This window comes from Aplidium turbinatum, chromosome 10 (genome assembly GCF_918807975.1).
Source record: "Aplidium turbinatum chromosome 10, kaAplTurb1.1, whole genome shotgun sequence".
Lineage (NCBI taxonomy): Eukaryota > Metazoa > Chordata > Ascidiacea > Aplousobranchia > Polyclinidae > Aplidium > Aplidium turbinatum.
In genome coordinates, this window is record NC_137481.1 from 25,765,446 (window position 1) to 25,783,715 (window position 18,270).

Consider the following 18,270-nt stretch of genomic DNA (forward strand, 5'->3'; position numbering starts at 1 on the left):
GAAATCAAGTTTCCTTCGAAATAAAAATGTTGCGTTCGTTCTGATTTCTTGACATGATTTGCTAACACAGCAAAATGCATTATGACCTCACACAATTGCATAAGAAAAGTGTGACGAAACAGTTTAGCTTACGACGCATATTTTCAGCAGCGCTTGCTTTGTTCGTTGAGGGATTTTTGGATACTGTATTAGCTTAAAGTACCGTGTCACTGCAATGGCGGGATGCCTCATGATCGCTATTTAGGGGAGGCTGCAGCAGCCTGCAGTAGGCCTACCATTTTTGCTTAATTGACTGATGAAGCCTACATCACTTTACGTAAGAACGATGCTGCAAAACTTTTCTGGCTAATGGAGAGATGGCGTTTAGCAATATCCAAGTCCCAACAAGCAAAATGATAGGCCTACTGTTGTCAGTAGCGGATCCAGGAGAGCACTTGATCACGTGCCTCTCCCACAAATCACATAAATTGTCTACGTTTTCGCAAACTTTTCTCGCTTGCTGTGCTCTCAACTCCATTTTAGTGACTTAACTCAATTTTATTAACTAAGTACGGGCTTTTCCGCTCAACCATGCGCCAATGGGGATGGCTCTTTCTCTACTTGTGAACGTGGTGCTGAAGAGCAGACCACAAACCACATCATGAACGATTGCATCATCTTCAAGCCACCCAATGGAGTGGAAGGTCTGTGTGTCCTGCAGGGCCGGATTTAGTTGATGGGGGGCCCGGGGCACTTTTAGATCGGGGGGCCCCCCCGTGCAAAAAATTTTTCGCGCCTACGGCGCGAAAATCACCCCTACGTCTACAGTAGCATCAATCTAGCACTGCACAGCATTTTGCAGAAACTTCAAAGGCTGAAAAAACAACAACACAAAATCACGTTTTTCACGTAGGGAGGCCCTTCAAAAGTCGGGGGGGCCGAGGCACCTGCACCCTCTGCCCCCCCCTAAATCTGGGCCTGGTGTCCTGGATGATGAAACAAAGGAATGGCTGCTCTCTAGTAACCTTCCAGCTTTGTCCGGGAACATCGTGAATCTGGGGTGGTGAAAGGATACTCTCGGCCCCAGAGGCTCACACGACGACGACCAACTTTTGGATCAAAGCTGCTACGTTGAACAAACTATACACGATAGAAGTTACTTTAAGCGACATTTTAATCAATGTACTTGTCAGTATAATCATTTACTTGTTCTACAATATAAGCAGTAATGGAAGGGTGGAAACTCAACGTGAATTCGCATCGCAAATAGAGCCTCCTATTTTTGACTTATTCGGAGGTCCACGGGTTCTCAAACTTTTTTCGTCGCGCGGCGAATTTTTCCATTTAACACTTTCAATTAAGAAAATTTTAGGTTAGATTGTGTCTAATTAAAAATCTACACCAAATAGAAGTTTAGAGCTTTCATAAAGGCCTGTAAGTAGCCTTCCTATTTCATCACCTTGCCTGCTTATCACTAACTAGAAGCAATTCACTTTCACTGAACCTGTTTCGTAATCTTTGCATTACAAGCTACTGAGGCTAGATTAGAAATGGCTGAATCATCGTTTTTGACGAGCTGCAAACCTTGTTTTCTTGATTGCTATACAGAAAGTGCTGAAGTAGCTTTGTTAATAATTACCCTCTAACCTTTCAAACATCCAAGATCTTGCCATAAAGCAGTTATCTGATCATCATCAAACAAACAACTCGGAAAATCAACATTTCACTAATCATGGTGCTGAAAGTCAAATTATCGACTTACGTTCAAACATGATCTCTTCGACAACTTCATCAAACGAGGCCAGAATCTTTCACTGACAACAAATCACGCTCTCCCTCACAATCTATTATTATATTCGAATCACGTATCTGAGCAGTGTCGACGCTTCCACGTTGCCATTCACCTCTGGTCAGTCACGCGACCGAAGCAACTGTGAAGTCAAAAGCACTACGGCAACTAGCTAATCGATAGTCGCCTTCCTGTTTCGCGCACAGCCCAGCGAGCACGTGCGTGGAAATCGTTTGTATTGTAATGATGGTGAACAGCTTTACCGCTCAATTCTCAAGACGATGTGAAGTTTTACAAGTCACACGCTTGAGTAAACACCGCTTTCGTCACAAGAATCGTTGTTTCGTCACTGATGGTCAAGTTCGATCTCTCTCATCTATGTTTTCATTGTGGGCTATTTCACTTCATATTACGACTAATTTCTTCTGCGTTTGTGTTAGCTAATTGTGTGAACAACACACCTATTTTACTATGTGTTGGCGCGTTGTAACCCATGAAAGTTGATATTGTTGCAGTAGCCTACTGATCCAACTGGGTTTGGTAATTTTATTTCAGCCGCACAGGGCCGTAGCCAGACCGCAGAGCAAGGGGGGCCAACTTTTTGTCAGGGGAGGGCGAAAAAATTTAAATAATTTTGGCATTTTAACCTCTTAAATACCGGTATCCACAAAAATTGCAATATATCAGATTAGTGTTAAGACCAACACTGGTCTCTTATTTTATCCGCTAGTTAAATCACGGCAACCATATTACAATGACCAACATAACACAGCAATTGTTGACTTGTTGTATAAAAAGCGGTACTTGTTATGAGCAAAAACTTTAACTGGCTCAAAGAAGCTAGTGCCGAGGACTTTGATATATATGATTAGGCTACATTCCGCCTATACACCCGTGAGCTAGTCCATTGCAATTGCAGTCGCGGATGTTTGGATGCAAACCGTCTCACAAACAAGTCTAAATCGATAGATTTCGATACAGAAAGTTCAAAGGCCATAAGCACCAAGTTTGCCTGTCTTGGTTGTAACATGCTCCGTCTAGTGCAGTGGTTCTTAACCAGGGGTACGTGTACCCTTTGGGGGTACGAAGCACCAAAGCAGGGGGTACGACGTGCAGTGTGAAATTATACGCCATTTAGGCATATGTGTGAAGAATGCGTAACAAGTCACTTTTGTATATGTCTATATACCGGTACTGGAGAGGTTTCTACTTCTCAGGGATGGATGCAAGACCCATTTATTTTCAGCCTACATTCTATGAATGATAATGACCAAATGAAAGACTATCTTATTGAAATGAAAGCTAGTAGTAAAAGCAAAATGAAGTTTGATCCAATGCAGTTGGATGCCTTCTGGTGTGCACAACTCAACACATTTCCCCAGTTAGAAAAAAAGCTTTAGAAATTCTTGTGCTTTTTGCGACAACCTACCCATGTGAAACTGGGTTAACTCTTGTAAACATCAAAACTAAGTCGGGCAATCGTTTGGATCCAAGAGATAATATTACAATTTTATTTGCTTTCGTCGCCCGTCGGCCATTGTAGACAGGGGGTACGAGAAAATTTCATGAAAGCTCAAAGGGTACGAGCGCTAAAAAGGTTAAGAAACACTGAGCGTCAACCCTTGTTAACACTGAGAATCCACACTCACAAACGGAAGTGCTAGATCCAAATGTAGCAATATCTGCTGCAAGGTTGAACACTTCACAGATCAGAAAACTAGAAACAAAAATTATTTACACTGATTGGATTGAAGAGAAAAAATAAACACTGCTTAAAAAGATTACGGTTTATATTTTGTATGCGTTGTCTTCAAAAACCACTTGCTTTACCACTGCACATTTTGCGATTTATCACTGCACAAATTTGGTTTATCACTGCACAAATTGGTTATCACTGACCCTTAGAATTAGGTATGGTACCGAGAATAGCGACAGCTGATATCAAATAGCCTAATTTGTACCGGTTTGTAGGCCTGCTGGAAAACCATTCCCTCTTTGTTAGGTTATCATTCTTTCCCAAAACATTTTCATTTTGCACAGTTTCTGACAATTTTTCTACCAACCTAACACGTGTTGGCCTTGGTTGAATTGAACATGTTGAGGTTGCCAAAGGAGGAGGTAGGGGGGGGGGGGGCGAAATTGTTCAATCATCTTAGCTGTTAACTAAACAAAACAATTGTAGTTAATTGGGCCTAGGTTGGAGCTCTGCAAAGGGAAAGATGGGCAAAATCATTATAATTGTAGCTGTTGCTCGAGAATGTTGGGATTTTGCCAGGGGGGGGGGCGAAATTTTTTTCAGGGGGGCGAGGCCCCCCCCTGGCCCCCGGCTGGCTACGGGCCTGCAGCCGCATATTAAAAAAAAAGTTTATATAGTTTTGTTGCTTTCCAAAAACATCTCCCTCTGGCTACATCTCGGCTACAAAAGGCGATGAATTTGTAAACTAGAAAGTTTACACAAGTGCGATTCAAAACAATTTACAACAGACAAGTTTAGCGCGAGACCGCAACTGTTGGTAAAAAAAGTGAAGAGTTTTCCCATTTTCTACGTAAAGAATGTAGGTTGTAGGTTACAACTTGAGCTGTTTAAAAGAAAAATATATAGAAAAAATTGCAATGAAAAGAATCGTGTAACATTCTTTGTAATTTCGTTTCCAACGAAATTTCACTTTGTATTTACTCTACTGCAGAAAGTGTCAAATTGTCAACAACAGACACTCACCTTTGTCGGTTGCTGTGACGTCCGCACCAACGCGTTGTAAAAAAGTGGCTCCATGATTCACAATGAACGTCGAACAGTAGCTTGAAGAACTGCCAGCTTTATCAAAATAATACTAACGTTACTTTTTGTCGTTGAGATGTCGCAGACACGCCCAATAACGTTCAATCTTCTGAAGCTCAGAACGTCCAAGAACTGTTCTCACAAAAGGTAATTTTACTCTGAAGTTTTCACGACTTGATGTAGCACAAACACCAAGCACTGCTGCGTCACAAAACATATTGTGTTTCTAGAAAGTCTCTGGAAGGACGCAACAATGAAAGTGGGTTTGCTCCATTCTTTTGTTGTGAAATAAACAGGAAAACTTATTAGGTTATAATAGGTCAAATGTTTTGTGTTTCTCGGCACTCGAGTGTAGCAAGAATTGAAAGCGATAGACACGTGTTTCGCCCATGTTGGGCTTTTTTTTCGCGCAACGATCAGAGTTCAAGATGGATACCACTACACCTTGCAGGTTTACATTTTTCCATATAAAATGGATTTGAGGTGGCGAGTCAAGATCGAGACTTGCGCGTTTTTGTATGGGCTCATCAGTATGGCACTACTAATTCATGCCACATAGTTCTCAACCGCTGCTTTTGTCAGTCAATTGAATCCTTTGTGGAAAGAAAACAACTAAGCTAACTGTCGCCAAGGATATGCAGTGCACTGTTGAGAAGAAGCGATCTTCCTGGCGTCAGCACTACCTGACTAGGCTACTCACTATACCAGGGGTGGGGAACCTGCGGCCCACGGGCCGAATGCGGCCCGCGTGACTGTTCCATGTGGCCCGCGTCAAAATTTCTTTACCCAAAATATATTGAAACAACAGCTCAAAAAAGAGTAGGCTCTGCATTCTCGGTATATTGCGAATGGCCTGTGACTAGTTAATCCATCGGCTTCGCTCCAGACTGACTGATAAAAACGTGGAGATGCAGTTAAGAGTTGCAACATCTTCCGTGTCAGCAGACATCACACGACTCATCAAAAATAAAAACTTTCAGCCATCCCACTGGCTGTGAAAGTGAAATAGCCTAAATCATTGTCTACTTCGCTGCATTTTTTATCTGTAAATAAAATTTCGAAATTTTTAGTGGCCCGCCTGTGTTATTTCTCATTTTATGTGGCCCGCAATACTAAAAAAGTTCCCCATCCCTGCACAACTGTAGAACAGCGAGCATGGGCGAAAACACCTCATGGGCGAAACACGTGTGTCTATCATTGTCAATTCTTGCTAGACTCGACTGCCGAAAAACACATGTTTTTGGGAAAAGTCTTGATGGCTAGTGTGGAGGCTACACAGGTATAGTTAACGAAACACAATGCTCGCTGTTCTATACTAATGAGTAGTCAGGTAGTGCTGACGCCAGGAAGATCGCTCTTCTCAACAACTTTGTCTTTCCACAGCAAAAGTTGTCACTATCACAGCGATTTAAAGCTGGGACAGCATTTCACTTCATTGTTCAGACAGATCACTAGGTTGAGCGCAATGAGCAGGTCTATGGTTGGCGAATTTGAAAATTGTAAGTGGATAGACACAATGTGGAGAGAATTTGACCTCTCCAAAAACACAAAGTTTTCTGAAGAGCTCCTCCTTATCATAAACATGTCGCCGTCAGTGACTTTTACCTGGAGTAAATTTTACATATAGGCTATTTACAAGAAAATAATTACAGATATAATATATTCATCCACTTCAGTGCACAAAAGAGCGAAAAGCCGGTAAAACTTTTGAAATGGATTTTAAGTGGATATGGTTATATTGGTTATAATGTATCTCTTTAATTTTTAATTTCGCCAGCTCAATATAAATTTTGAAAATAAAACTTCGTAAATAAACTTTTCATTAAAAATCTTCTTTTAATTTACTAGGTAAGCTACCGCACTAAATAGATAAATTCAAATGTACTGCGAAGCTTTCGCCACACAAGTGTGGCTTCGTCAGTAACTAGGGCAGTGGTTCTCAACCTTTTTGTCTTGGTGGACCCAGTGGCGTAGCCAGAAAAAAATTTTGGGGGGGCCAAATATTTGATGAATTGAAGAGAACAACAAAGTGTTCGATTTAAAGCCATTGCCACTTGATGTGCAGTGGCCTATGCTGGTGGGTTGAAGCAATAAAACTGGTAGGGGGGTTAGAGCGTGCCGAAGGCACGCGTATTCTAGGGGGTCCGGGAACATGCTCCCCTGGAAAATTTTTGAAAAATTACACTCAAATAATGGATTATAGCGCTTTCTGAAAACACTTTTAGGGTAATAGGCCTATTTGTATGAAATTTATTAGCAGATAAACAGCTATTAACTTATTAAAGATAGCTCTTACACACGAACGGGCAAAAACTGCGGCTAAAATTAGAGAACACCAAAAACTCAGCTACGGTACACAAAAACTCAATAACTACACAAAAACCCAACAGAGTAAGCCATTCTGAAATTGCTTCCACAAATTTGTTCAAAGAAACGTAAATCGCGTAAATTTTGCGCGATTTACGATTTGCAAAATTTATTGGTGTCTTTCTGTGTGTCTAAAACAAGTCCTTGGGGGTGTTAATAGCCAGATGTCTTGGAAAACGTTATAAATTTCTACAAACTTTATTATATTTTCAACAAAGGGCTCAACTTCGGAATCCAAACTTGGAAAATTTGGGGGGGGGGGCCATGGCCCCTTTCGCTCCCCCTGGCTACGCCTATGGGTGGACCCCTTTTGGTGCTTTCGAAGCGGTCGCGGACTCCTAAAAATTTCTAAATTATTTGAAATTTTGGTATATCGCGTCTCCTTATGTAATCATATGTTACATAAGTTTCGAGGCAACACACTTAGAAGAATTTGCTGAATTCGCAACGCACTTGACGATTGATGAGATTGACGAAATTATGTCATGAATCCGCTATCTCAAAAGAATTAAGTTGAAGATAGCCAACATAGCCTTATGAAAAGGTTTAAGTCATTTATATGATATTTTTTAGTTAAGAAACCAAACTTTTGTGCAATGTCCGTTGCAATTGTCCGCTCCAATGTCCGCTCCAGTGCATTGCAACTTACAGTTTGAGAATCACTGCAGGCTATAATAGGCTACATAAACAAAGCACAAACAATTTTTAAATTTCGCCATTTATCAACCATGCTGAAAGAAAAAACCCAAGATCACGTGTATGTATTTTGGCAACATTTGATGACACGCCAATCCTGAAGCGGCTGACTCGATTAATTTCGCTTTAAGTTCCTTTACACTTGCCTGTTGTTTGGCATCTGGTGGATCATTTCCTTATAAATGATCTTTACTCCCTTTCTTGTATACGCCATCAGTGTCAGATGTTAGGCTACATCCTCCTGCTCCATTAAAACAAGTAACGCACATGACGTAATCTCCTCTTAGCGAATCAAAATATGAATGTAATTGTCAATCTCTCTTTTATGATTGTACCTTCTTTCAAAGAAATTAGCGTAGATAATACATTATTTGGCAACCCTGGTTAATGGTTATATGTGGAGTGTCATAACTGAGCGGATCGCGCGCTTCCAAGTCGAAGGCGACGGATCATTCGAGTGTCTGCCCTATCAAGCACAAGGGACCGCAGGAGACCAGACCCCGCCCAGATAACTCCCCGATAAGTGGAAAGCGCGACTTCGTGAACAAAGAAACTTCAAGTTCAAACGCCGCTGGTTCGACTCTCGGGGTGTGCGCTTAAGCAACGCATTCTAAGGACTGCTCTCCATTCAGTGGTACCTAGTGAATGGAATAATTTCCCGGTAACAAGAATTCACAATCGGAAACTTCACTCTGTCAATCTCGGTAACCGGTCCTGCGTCAAGAGCCTCTACAACACTACAAGTATGCGAAACTACCAGGAATAACCTATCAAGGCTTTGTCAGTCCAAATATAAAGATTCAAAACCAAACCAGGCCAGGGGCCACATACCACGCTCTTCGTACGAACACGAATATTTGTTATTCGTAAGCCGTCCATGTATAATATTTTGTTTGGGAAGCTTTGTGCGACTATTTGAAACACGAAGACTTTAATTGTAACAAAATGTTTTACTAACAGTCAAAATTTCTCTAAAATAATTGCACGAATAAAAAAAATTATTTAAGTGTTTTTGAGAAAAAAATCTTTGAGTTCGTAAATTTTGTTCGTGTGTTTAGAGGGAAAAAGTTTGCTTACGGACAAAAAGCGTCATCTACTAAGATATTATGACGATAAGGTTGCGTGACCGAGTAGTGAGAACGTACTTTATCGGCTAGCAATATCCTTGACGGGAATCAGCTGAACAAATTCTTAAACATCAAAATCTTTATTTACTGCACGCCCAAATACTGCCAGCTCAGCTGTAGGCTTATCTGTCGTGTCTGTGCTCTCATCTATTGCCATTGCGAAGAACTGTAGACAGTGGCGTAGCCAAGGGGGGGTTTTGGGGGTTACAACCCCCCCCCCCATTGGCACGCGTGGGACGTCACGATATAGAGAATGATGCTTTTAGTCTAAAAAAAAATTGCCTAATTTTAAACAAAAATGCATTAAAAGAGCGAGTTTTGCCAATACCAAACATTCAAAGATCTCAGCCAGGAATTAGTAACAAGAAAAGACAGAGACTTAGCTTTATTTCCGAAAAATGCCGAAGAAAACATGATCTTATCCTTTTGCTATGTTACCGGACAGCACCATTTTACAGGAATATTCATACCCACATTTTTGTTGAAAATGCTCTCAGAATGCACCAAATTCAAAGTAATTTTTCAAAAATTTCTGGGGGTGGCCCCCCTAGACCCCCCGCCGCTAGGTGGTCAAACCCCCCCCCTTTCAAAATTCCTGGCTACGCTACTGACTGTAGATGTATAACAACTTTTTGCTAGATGTTACGTTCTCCGATATCTCTTCTTTTCGTCGAGTTACGGTTCTTATTGAAAGACTTAGGCCTAGCCTATATCTGAAAAGTAGTTTGTTTTTTTCTCTGGACATATGTTTTCAATAACATCCATCTTGCACCTTTTCCCAAATTCTCCATCACTATATACGATTTCTTGTCTTTTGCTATTGATTGTGCTACCTTGTAGCTAGCAAAATAATTTTCTGATTCATTGGTTTTCCTTTCCTTTGTAACAGAGAAATTTGCTGTTTTAAAGCTATTTTTAAGTAGATTAACTTTGCCGTTCCTTGTTTGACCCATTAACTTGGAAAAAATAATATGTTTTGTATCATAATGGCGCTTTATGTTGAGTTCTTTGTTTATACAAACAGAAACGCTGCAAATCAAAGACGTGGGCCTACTAAAATGATTAATAAAAAGTACTTGTTCTTCCATTCGATTATACTGTAATAAACCACTGGCGTGGCTACATATTATTATAATTGGTAAAGGAGCGGCGGGCCGGATGATTTTTCTTGGCGGACCGTAGGTTGCCGACTCCTGGTGTAAACGATTTTGAATACCAGGAATGCAACAATGTTATGGAGGGGTCTGGGGGGCGAAGCCCCCCAGAAATTGGATTGACTTTGACTGCTGCGCCTCTGGGCCCACCTACTTTTGAAATGGTTCCTCCATCCCTGGGTTGGATGACAATGTGGTGACATCGTAAATTGGATATAATTTTAAAAATAAAATTTCGTCCACAGCGAAGACCATGTATATTTCAAATTGCCGAGTATTTGTGTTTGTACGAAGAGCTTAGTAAGTGGCTCCTGATTGGAGAACAACTAATTATGTTTTATTCGCTAAGTCAGTCTGAAATATTCAGACAGAACAATTCAGTTTCCGTCTCAGACAAATCTGTGACGTCATAACCGCGAGGCAGTTTCCGAGCTGTGCGTGCTTTCGCTGTGTTGTGACGTCGCAGATACCTGAGGCGACGAGATTGAGCTGATGTCGCAATGGCGGATATTGTCATCACGCGATCGTGGGTAGTGAAGCCCACCAAGAGAAATCAGGACTGGTCGGGAAGCAACACGAAAAATGGGCAAAAAATCTTTTTAGCAAAAGTAAAAGCAGAAAATCTGTGGCATGCGTTGCATGTACGTCATAAGCTGAGCTTTGCCTACTTTCCTCATCGTGAAATTGAATGTAGAGGCTGTGAACCATTGACCCAGGTCGGTTCCCGAGTAATTGTCTGAGAAATATTTCATCTACTAGGTCCTGCTGAATGGAGAGCAGCCCTTAAAACACGTTGTGCAAGCGGGAGTCGAACCAGCGTCACTTGCGGTTGTTAGGTTGCTTTGCTTTTGTTTGAAACAAAAAATTTTAAATTTAAACACGACTGACGTCAGGAGAGTTTAAAGGCATACTAAATGAAATTTTCAAACGGGAATTAAGCATTAAAATGCATAAACTGAACATTCAAGAATACATTTCAAAAAAAATTACCCGAAATAAATTTGTTTTCAATGGCACTGGCAAGGTCCAAAGTCCAATGTTTCATTTATTTTTAATTTTTTCAAAATGACCAAAAAGTGGAAACACTGCTCGAGAATACGTCACAAAAGACAGCAATAACAAAAGCCACTAATCAGATCTGATGTTTTGAGCAAACTGTCTGAAGTTTTGATGTTGAAATCTGATGTTTTGATGTAGCCTACATACATACATAGCCTACAGTTAAATCGCCGGCAGTAACAACTATTGCTCGATCAGCTGATTGCTAGTCTTTCGTGACGTAGACTGTACAGTCGCACGCTTCGCTGCTCACGCCCATTCCCGTATTGAAAGCTCTGACAAAAGCACGCGCGGAATGCTGATCAGACCGTAATGGGGCAAAATTTTATTGCAAATCGTTTTATAGTAGCATGTTAAACACAAAGAACGTGTACAATCGCCAAGTCAGGTTTTTCCTTTAGTATCCCTTTAATACTCAGCAACAACATACGAAGATTCATACGAAACATTGATTTTCATCCGTCATCACTGGTGGTCAAAGAGGCAGCGCACAGTTCTAAACAACAAATACATGGCAAGGGAAAAAGACGTAACAAAACCGAAAGTTTACTATTATTCAACTATGATCAAGCCTTGCAAACATGCCACGAGAGAAATGAATGAAATAACTATAAAACAAGTAAAACGTTTTTGATATCTTGGGACAACAATAAACTGGGACCCCAAAGTTGATAAGGAGTTAAATGTAATGTACGTATTGCTCAAGCAAAAGCCGTTTTGCAACAAATGCAATCAATATTGTGCAACAAGTACATATTTTTCTCAACCAGATGTAGAGTGGTGAAGTGTTACATTTTTCCAATTTTCAGATATAATTCAGAAACCTGGACAATTACCAAAAGAATGAATAAAAGAACAAATGGGTTTGCAATGTGGGCATTCCGAAAAATGCTGAGGATTTCCTGGACTGCCACAAAAACCAACCAAAATGGTTTACAAACGAATTTATTTTCACACGAGTCAGTTCAATCATAAACAACTAGAAATCGATTTCGATCAGCTAGCAGCTAGAGTGCTAGACCATCTTCAGTTAAGCTTATTAAAATAGAATATTTTTTACCTTCAAAGGCTTAGTCAAATATTTCAAACTTGTAGTTTCTGTTTGGAGGAAGTGTTACAATTGATATGATATGTTGATATGGCTTCTAGTCTATATTGGACCTCGAGGGTCCACTCGAACTTGCAAACTACGACTCCCATGTCGCTTTCCACGACGACAGGAAAACAACGAAGGCTTTGGCTAAGCCTGGAACCAAAGTACAAAGCATAACAAGGATCACCGACATCAGACTTAATTGCTTTCCGGTTTTGTTCCCGAGGCGGAGGGCTCGTCGATATTTTCGTGACCTCAGCTAAGGAAGGAAGTGAGACATCTAATTTAGTGTGTAATTGGCGGTGGTTTAAAAGCTCACTGGAGGGTAACCACTGGCATTAGGCGTACGGCGAAACTGTATCAAGAATCGCGTAGTCTTACTTCCAAGCGGTGATGATTTTCTCACAGCCTGCTTGAAAGTGCGCACCAAACGCTCAGGCGCATCGTTCGTAGCTGGATGGTATGGTGCTCCAGTGACGTGCACTATTCCCCTAATCTTGCTTGAGTGTTGCTTGGTGCAGCTCGATGCTCAGCACATGTAGTAGGAAACATTTTCGACAGAGGTCGACAATGTCTGCATCGATATTGGGCCAGTAAATTGAAGTAAATCTTCTTCTGTAGCTCCATACGCAAAGTGTCAGCTCTCGCCCCACAGCTAGAGTCTGCCATGAGCTTGAGTAGCACAGCGTGGGATGTAAGTTTCTTGCGCAGTGACACCAAATGGTAGTGGTATGTGAACGATCTGTCTAGTGTCACCCCAAGACACCTTGATTCAGGGCAGAGGTTTTTCATTATTCTGAACATGAAGATCACGATCAGCTTTCCGATTGTATAGATGGAAAGCTGCTGCCACAGTTTGCTGAGTTTCAGTCGCCAGTTCTGGAGATAAGCTGAGAGAGTTTTCATGTCCTGGCTCAAGGTGTCTTGTAGGCTTTATAACTGTGGGCTTAGACCTACTGTAATAAGCGGGGACTACTGTACTACAATCGAAAGTATAAATTTTCTTGTACAAAATTGTACGAAATTCAGCACATCAAAGAGTATATGATTGTATTTATTTTATTTATACAAGTTATATTTATAGTAAGTTTAAACCGCGTTGCGACCCACTGTGCATGGTCTCGCAACCTATGCGACCCAAAATTTGCGGACCTCTGCTCTATAGCATAACTAAATGGACTCAAAAACAACGCCCATCGTGCTAACCGGTCAACCGCCAGCAAAGAAGAAGGCTTATCTAGACCAAAGAGTGAAAGCAAAGGCTTCTGAGCAGTTACCAAAATCAAATCCCTATTGTAAAGGTATTGGTAGAATTTCTTCTAGGGATAGCCTATCTTGTCCCTGATTTCTTTAAAGCGAAGATGATGGATAAAGCCTCCTTTTGAATTGGGCTGTAGTTTCGTTGAGATTTTGTCGATTTTTGACACATTGGCTATATTGGCCTCTCGCTTCCGGCCGGAGAGCAGTGAAACAGTGTGGCGCCAGTGGCCTACCCATGCATGCTGCATCACATGCAAAAAGGAAGCAAAGGGTTAAAGTGTACGCGAACGGCGTTGGAAGAAAGAAACTTTTTCAATTTTGAGAAGGCGCATTGTTCATTGTGTTTCCATCTCCAAGGTTCACCACTCTTGGTTAAATGATATAACAGTTGCGCTACCGTGGAAAAATCTGGAAGCATAAAGAATAAAATTGAACCGACCCCAAAAAAGAACGTAAAATACCAACATTGGAAGCAGCAGGCATGCTCAGTACAGCATCGACTTTAGGACTTTTAGAAATCGCTTGCTCAGAAAGAACATGGCCTGAAGAACATGAACATGGCAATAACTTAGAACATGAACATAGGTACTCGATACTTGCAAGGGAAAACTTACACTTTTCCCTCTTACATCTAAAACCTTTCGATGATAACCGATCGAGTAGTCGTTTAAGGTTCTGTAAATGCTCTTCTATTGTAGCTTCACTTATTAAAATGTCATCCAGGTAGACTGCGACACCTGGGAGGTCACTAGTTACATCATCCACTAATTTTTGGAAATGGCCAGGGGCAGAAGAGATGCCAAATGGTATAAGATTTTGTAGTAAAACCCCTCTATGGATACTTCATGCCAATATTTTTCGACTCATTGGATCTAGCCTAATCTGGTTATAAGCATCTGCCAGGTCAATCTTGTAGTGAAACCTTGGCCACCCCTTAGTTTACGCATTAAATCCTCTGGAAGAGACAAAAGCTGCCTGTGAGTTTTAAGTTGTGGATTAACCGTCGAGGAATAGTCACCACAATCTCTTAATTTGGGTTTCTTACCTTTGGTAGAAGCCTTGCGAACTGGTACTACAGGAGTTCTCCAGTCGCAGAATTGTACAGGTGTCCAGATATCTTTTTCTATGCCGGCGTCATAAGCAAGAGTAAAGTCTTCCTGAATGGCGAAAAGCATTGGTCTGGTCTCACTGGTTTACAATCAGAGTTGAATTCGATCTCTAATTCGTAATCCCGAAGACAACCTGATTCAAGTTTAAATAAATCTTCGTACTGTCACAACCAACATGCGTAGTCCTGCGACAGGCAACATTATTATTCTAGAATGGGTGAACTATATATTTGTGTGATTTTGTTGTGGTGTTTCGGTTATTACTGACCGATATTAACCTTTAGTTACTCACTTTTATTGTAAAATCTCCTTCTCGAAAATTTTGTGTACGTGACATTCTGAAACCTCTTTAACTTGTTGACCAGAAGAATGAGTTTTTGTTATGAAATATTACCCTATAGTCGCTGGAAGCATCTGGTCTAAGCAAACCTGTTATCAATAGCCACGTGATTTAATTACAGTTAGGCTACTATTAAAGTTGTGGAGAGTTATATTGAGAGCTGTGCAATATTGGGATTAGAAGTTGTAATGAAAAGTATGTTGAAGACGATTGTAGAGTTCTAACCGATATTAAATAGATTGTAAAAGTGGAAGTTATTGCCAATTATTGTAAAGTAGTTGTTGCCAGTAGTAGTGTATATTTATTTTGAAATCAACGAAGTCGTTTACTGTTCGGAATTTTCATTTATCATCTCACAAGTAGAACTAGTCGAGCATTTATCTGACTGTTTAACGTTTGATATCCAAATACACTACGTCATCAATCTTTCCAAAGTCTCTCTACGTGTACAAAGGAATTATGACATTTTGGGGACTCGTCCGGGAGACGAAAAACAATAACAAGTTGTCAAAATTACGGATATTGTCAAAACTGAGATGATCGAAAACTTACAGAGCGTGGCTGAACGAATGGGGCTGAGTGGCAATGAGAAGTCCCAGTTTGTGATGGAACATGAATGAACGAATAGGGCTGAGTGGCAATGAGAAGTCCCAGTTTGTGATGGAACATGAATGAACGAATAGGGCTGAGTGGCAATGAGAAGTCCCAGTTTGTGATGGAAGAGTATCACAAGATAAAAGCTGAATTAGAGGCTGAAGAGGAAAGAGCTCAATGTGACGCAGAAGAGAAACGAGCACAATTAGAGGCTGAAGAGGAAAGAGCGCAAAGGGAAGCAGAAGTTGAAAAAAGGTGAGGACAACTTGAATTAGAAAAATTAGGACTAGATTTGGAAAGCAAGAAAGCCCTCGTCGGCTCGTCAGTTAACACGTTATTAACCGGTCAAACTCTTGACGTATATTCAAGACTTTCCCAAGAAGATGCAATGGATTACGACAGATTGAAATTAGCTCTGTTAAAACGTTACAATTTTACTGAGTACGGAATACGGATACCGACAGAGATTCCGTGAAGCAAAGCCTGAACAACATGAAAGCCCAGGTCAGTTTATTGAACCTATACGAAACCTTTTGCTAAAATGGTTTGAACTCTCGGGGGCTGAACAATCACTGGACGGATTGGAAAACCTTATAGTTAAGGAGCAGTTTACGTGCGAAAATGACGAGAAACAAACAAATGGTTTTCAAGAGGGTTCTGTTCCATGAGAAATGGGTTGTTTCAAATGTAATGGCTTAGGCCATGAAGCTATTAACCGTCGAAGTAAGTCTAACAGGAATCATCAACATGCAAGGAAGTGGTGCAATCGTTGCAGTAGGCAAGGACACGAAGCGAAGGAATGTAAAGATAAGTCGTTTTCCCCATCCAATCAGTCTGGAAGGAATGGGATAATCATTCATAAACCACCGCTTGAGGAGGAGACACCGGATGAAAATGATAATCAACTGGAGAAAACACGAGAGAGAAAGTGATAAAAGGTGCATATGGAAAAATATTACCTGAAGATTATCTGCTAGTAGTGTCTAGTGGTGTCAGTAGTGTAGTGTCACACTGTCTACTTTTTTTCTATTTGCGTTGGTCGTTCAGGATTCACCGGTTTCAGAAAAACAAAAGTTTTCAGAAATCAACAAACTTCCAACACCTACTATAAGAAGGAAGCTTACAAGTAGCCTACTTTTTTGTTTCGAAAATGAAACAGCGTTTTTTGTTGTGGAAATCCCAACCACACCACGACTGAGTGCAGATACAAGTCCAACACCTACATCCCGGGACTCCTGGAGTCCATCTGCCGAAAGAAGCTGAAGCAAACTAGCTCAAGCGCAGGAGGCCTTTGCAAGTCAGTAGTTGTGAACTGAACACATGGTTAGTTGAGCAAGCGACAACTGAGCTAGCAACATTTCAGCAAGTGGCTGAAGTTGGCAAATGATGAAAATATAAGCAAGCCAAAGCTTAGCATGTCACAAGTCAGCAAAATCAGTAACAGGCGATGACCAAGCAAGTCCGAATTGAGCAAGTAAATCTCATTTGCTGACTTGGCAGTAGCTGAAATGTACTTGTTGAGTTGTCGCATGCCGAGTGATCTGACGACCACACCTCGAGAGCTGAACCAACCAGCATTTCTTTTTGAAGTGTTGAAAGTTTTCTGCAAATTTGGGCGCTTGTACCATTGATTTATTGGAGCGAGGCTTGTAGATTTAAGATCAATATTGCTTCGTTATCTTTTTTTCACTTACTGTAAATAGACCGCACTTGACTACAGAAAAGTTGTTTTGATCGGTAAAAATTCAGAGTTGAACTGCTTGCTGTTATCGCTTAAAGCAACATGCAACTTTCTGTAGCAAATGAGCTATAATAATCAATTCTGGAAATTGCATGAACACGGAACAGTTGGAAGTATCTTAGCTTCTTAAAACCAAAGTCGAGATGAAGTTATAAGCTATTCATATTTGTAATATGTAGGCTACCATATAATTGGCAAAAGCCTACACCTAAAGACAAGCTCAACATCAAAAACCCACAAACTCTGCCTGTAGCTCAAAGATTTTAATTTTGGTCAAAAAATCAACTCCAGCTTTACTTTTTGAGGCTTGCTTTTACCACTTCATGCTTATCAAATATTTTGACTGTTCGAGATAAAAATCTTATTATTCTGGTTATTTCGAAATATTTGTTTCGTTTCGCAACAAACTTTGCTCTTTTGATTCACTTCAAATTAGATTTTCAGCGATGAGTTTTGTTTCAAACAATCGCTTCGAGCTTCTATAGCACCTATGTTGCTGAAGGGTAACTCAAATTGTGACGAAAATGCTGCAGGATGTGAACTTACGCCTGAACGTGACTTGTGAGTGTGCCCTGCCCAGTTTAGTGGCCGGGCGGAGAATTTTTTCCCCACGAGCTTTCTGTCTCATTTGCATATTTCTATAAGTGCAGCCATTAGGCTACTGGTTACCGCGTGACGCGTAACTGTTTTTACTGATTCATTTTTTTCGCGCGTTTTCAATGTCAGCAGCCAATTTTCGCCCTCCAGGTTCAAATCTAAACATTGAACTTGAAAAAAACGTAACCTGCTGGAGACACACATAGTCTAGTCAAGTTTAAAAAAGTTGAAAAAAGAAATTGATTCTGGTTACTCTAAAAGTAAGATTTTCCGAATTGATTAAGAATTAACATTAACCCTAAGAATTAACCCTAACCCATTAATTCTAACCCAACTTTTTTTAAACGATTTTGTGCACGGCAAAAATTAATTAAAAAAAATTGACTTCGATAGGCGTCGAACCTTTGTCCTCACGAACACAAGGCACAAGATGAAACCACTGAACTAAACACGCCAAAAAAATGGTTTGCATTCACACGATATTAATACAAACTCTATGCGAAGTAACAAAAAGTTTGTGGGAAAAAAAATTCGCGGACAGGTGGATTGATCCTAATTCGAATGGAGGCGTAAGTAGATTTCACAT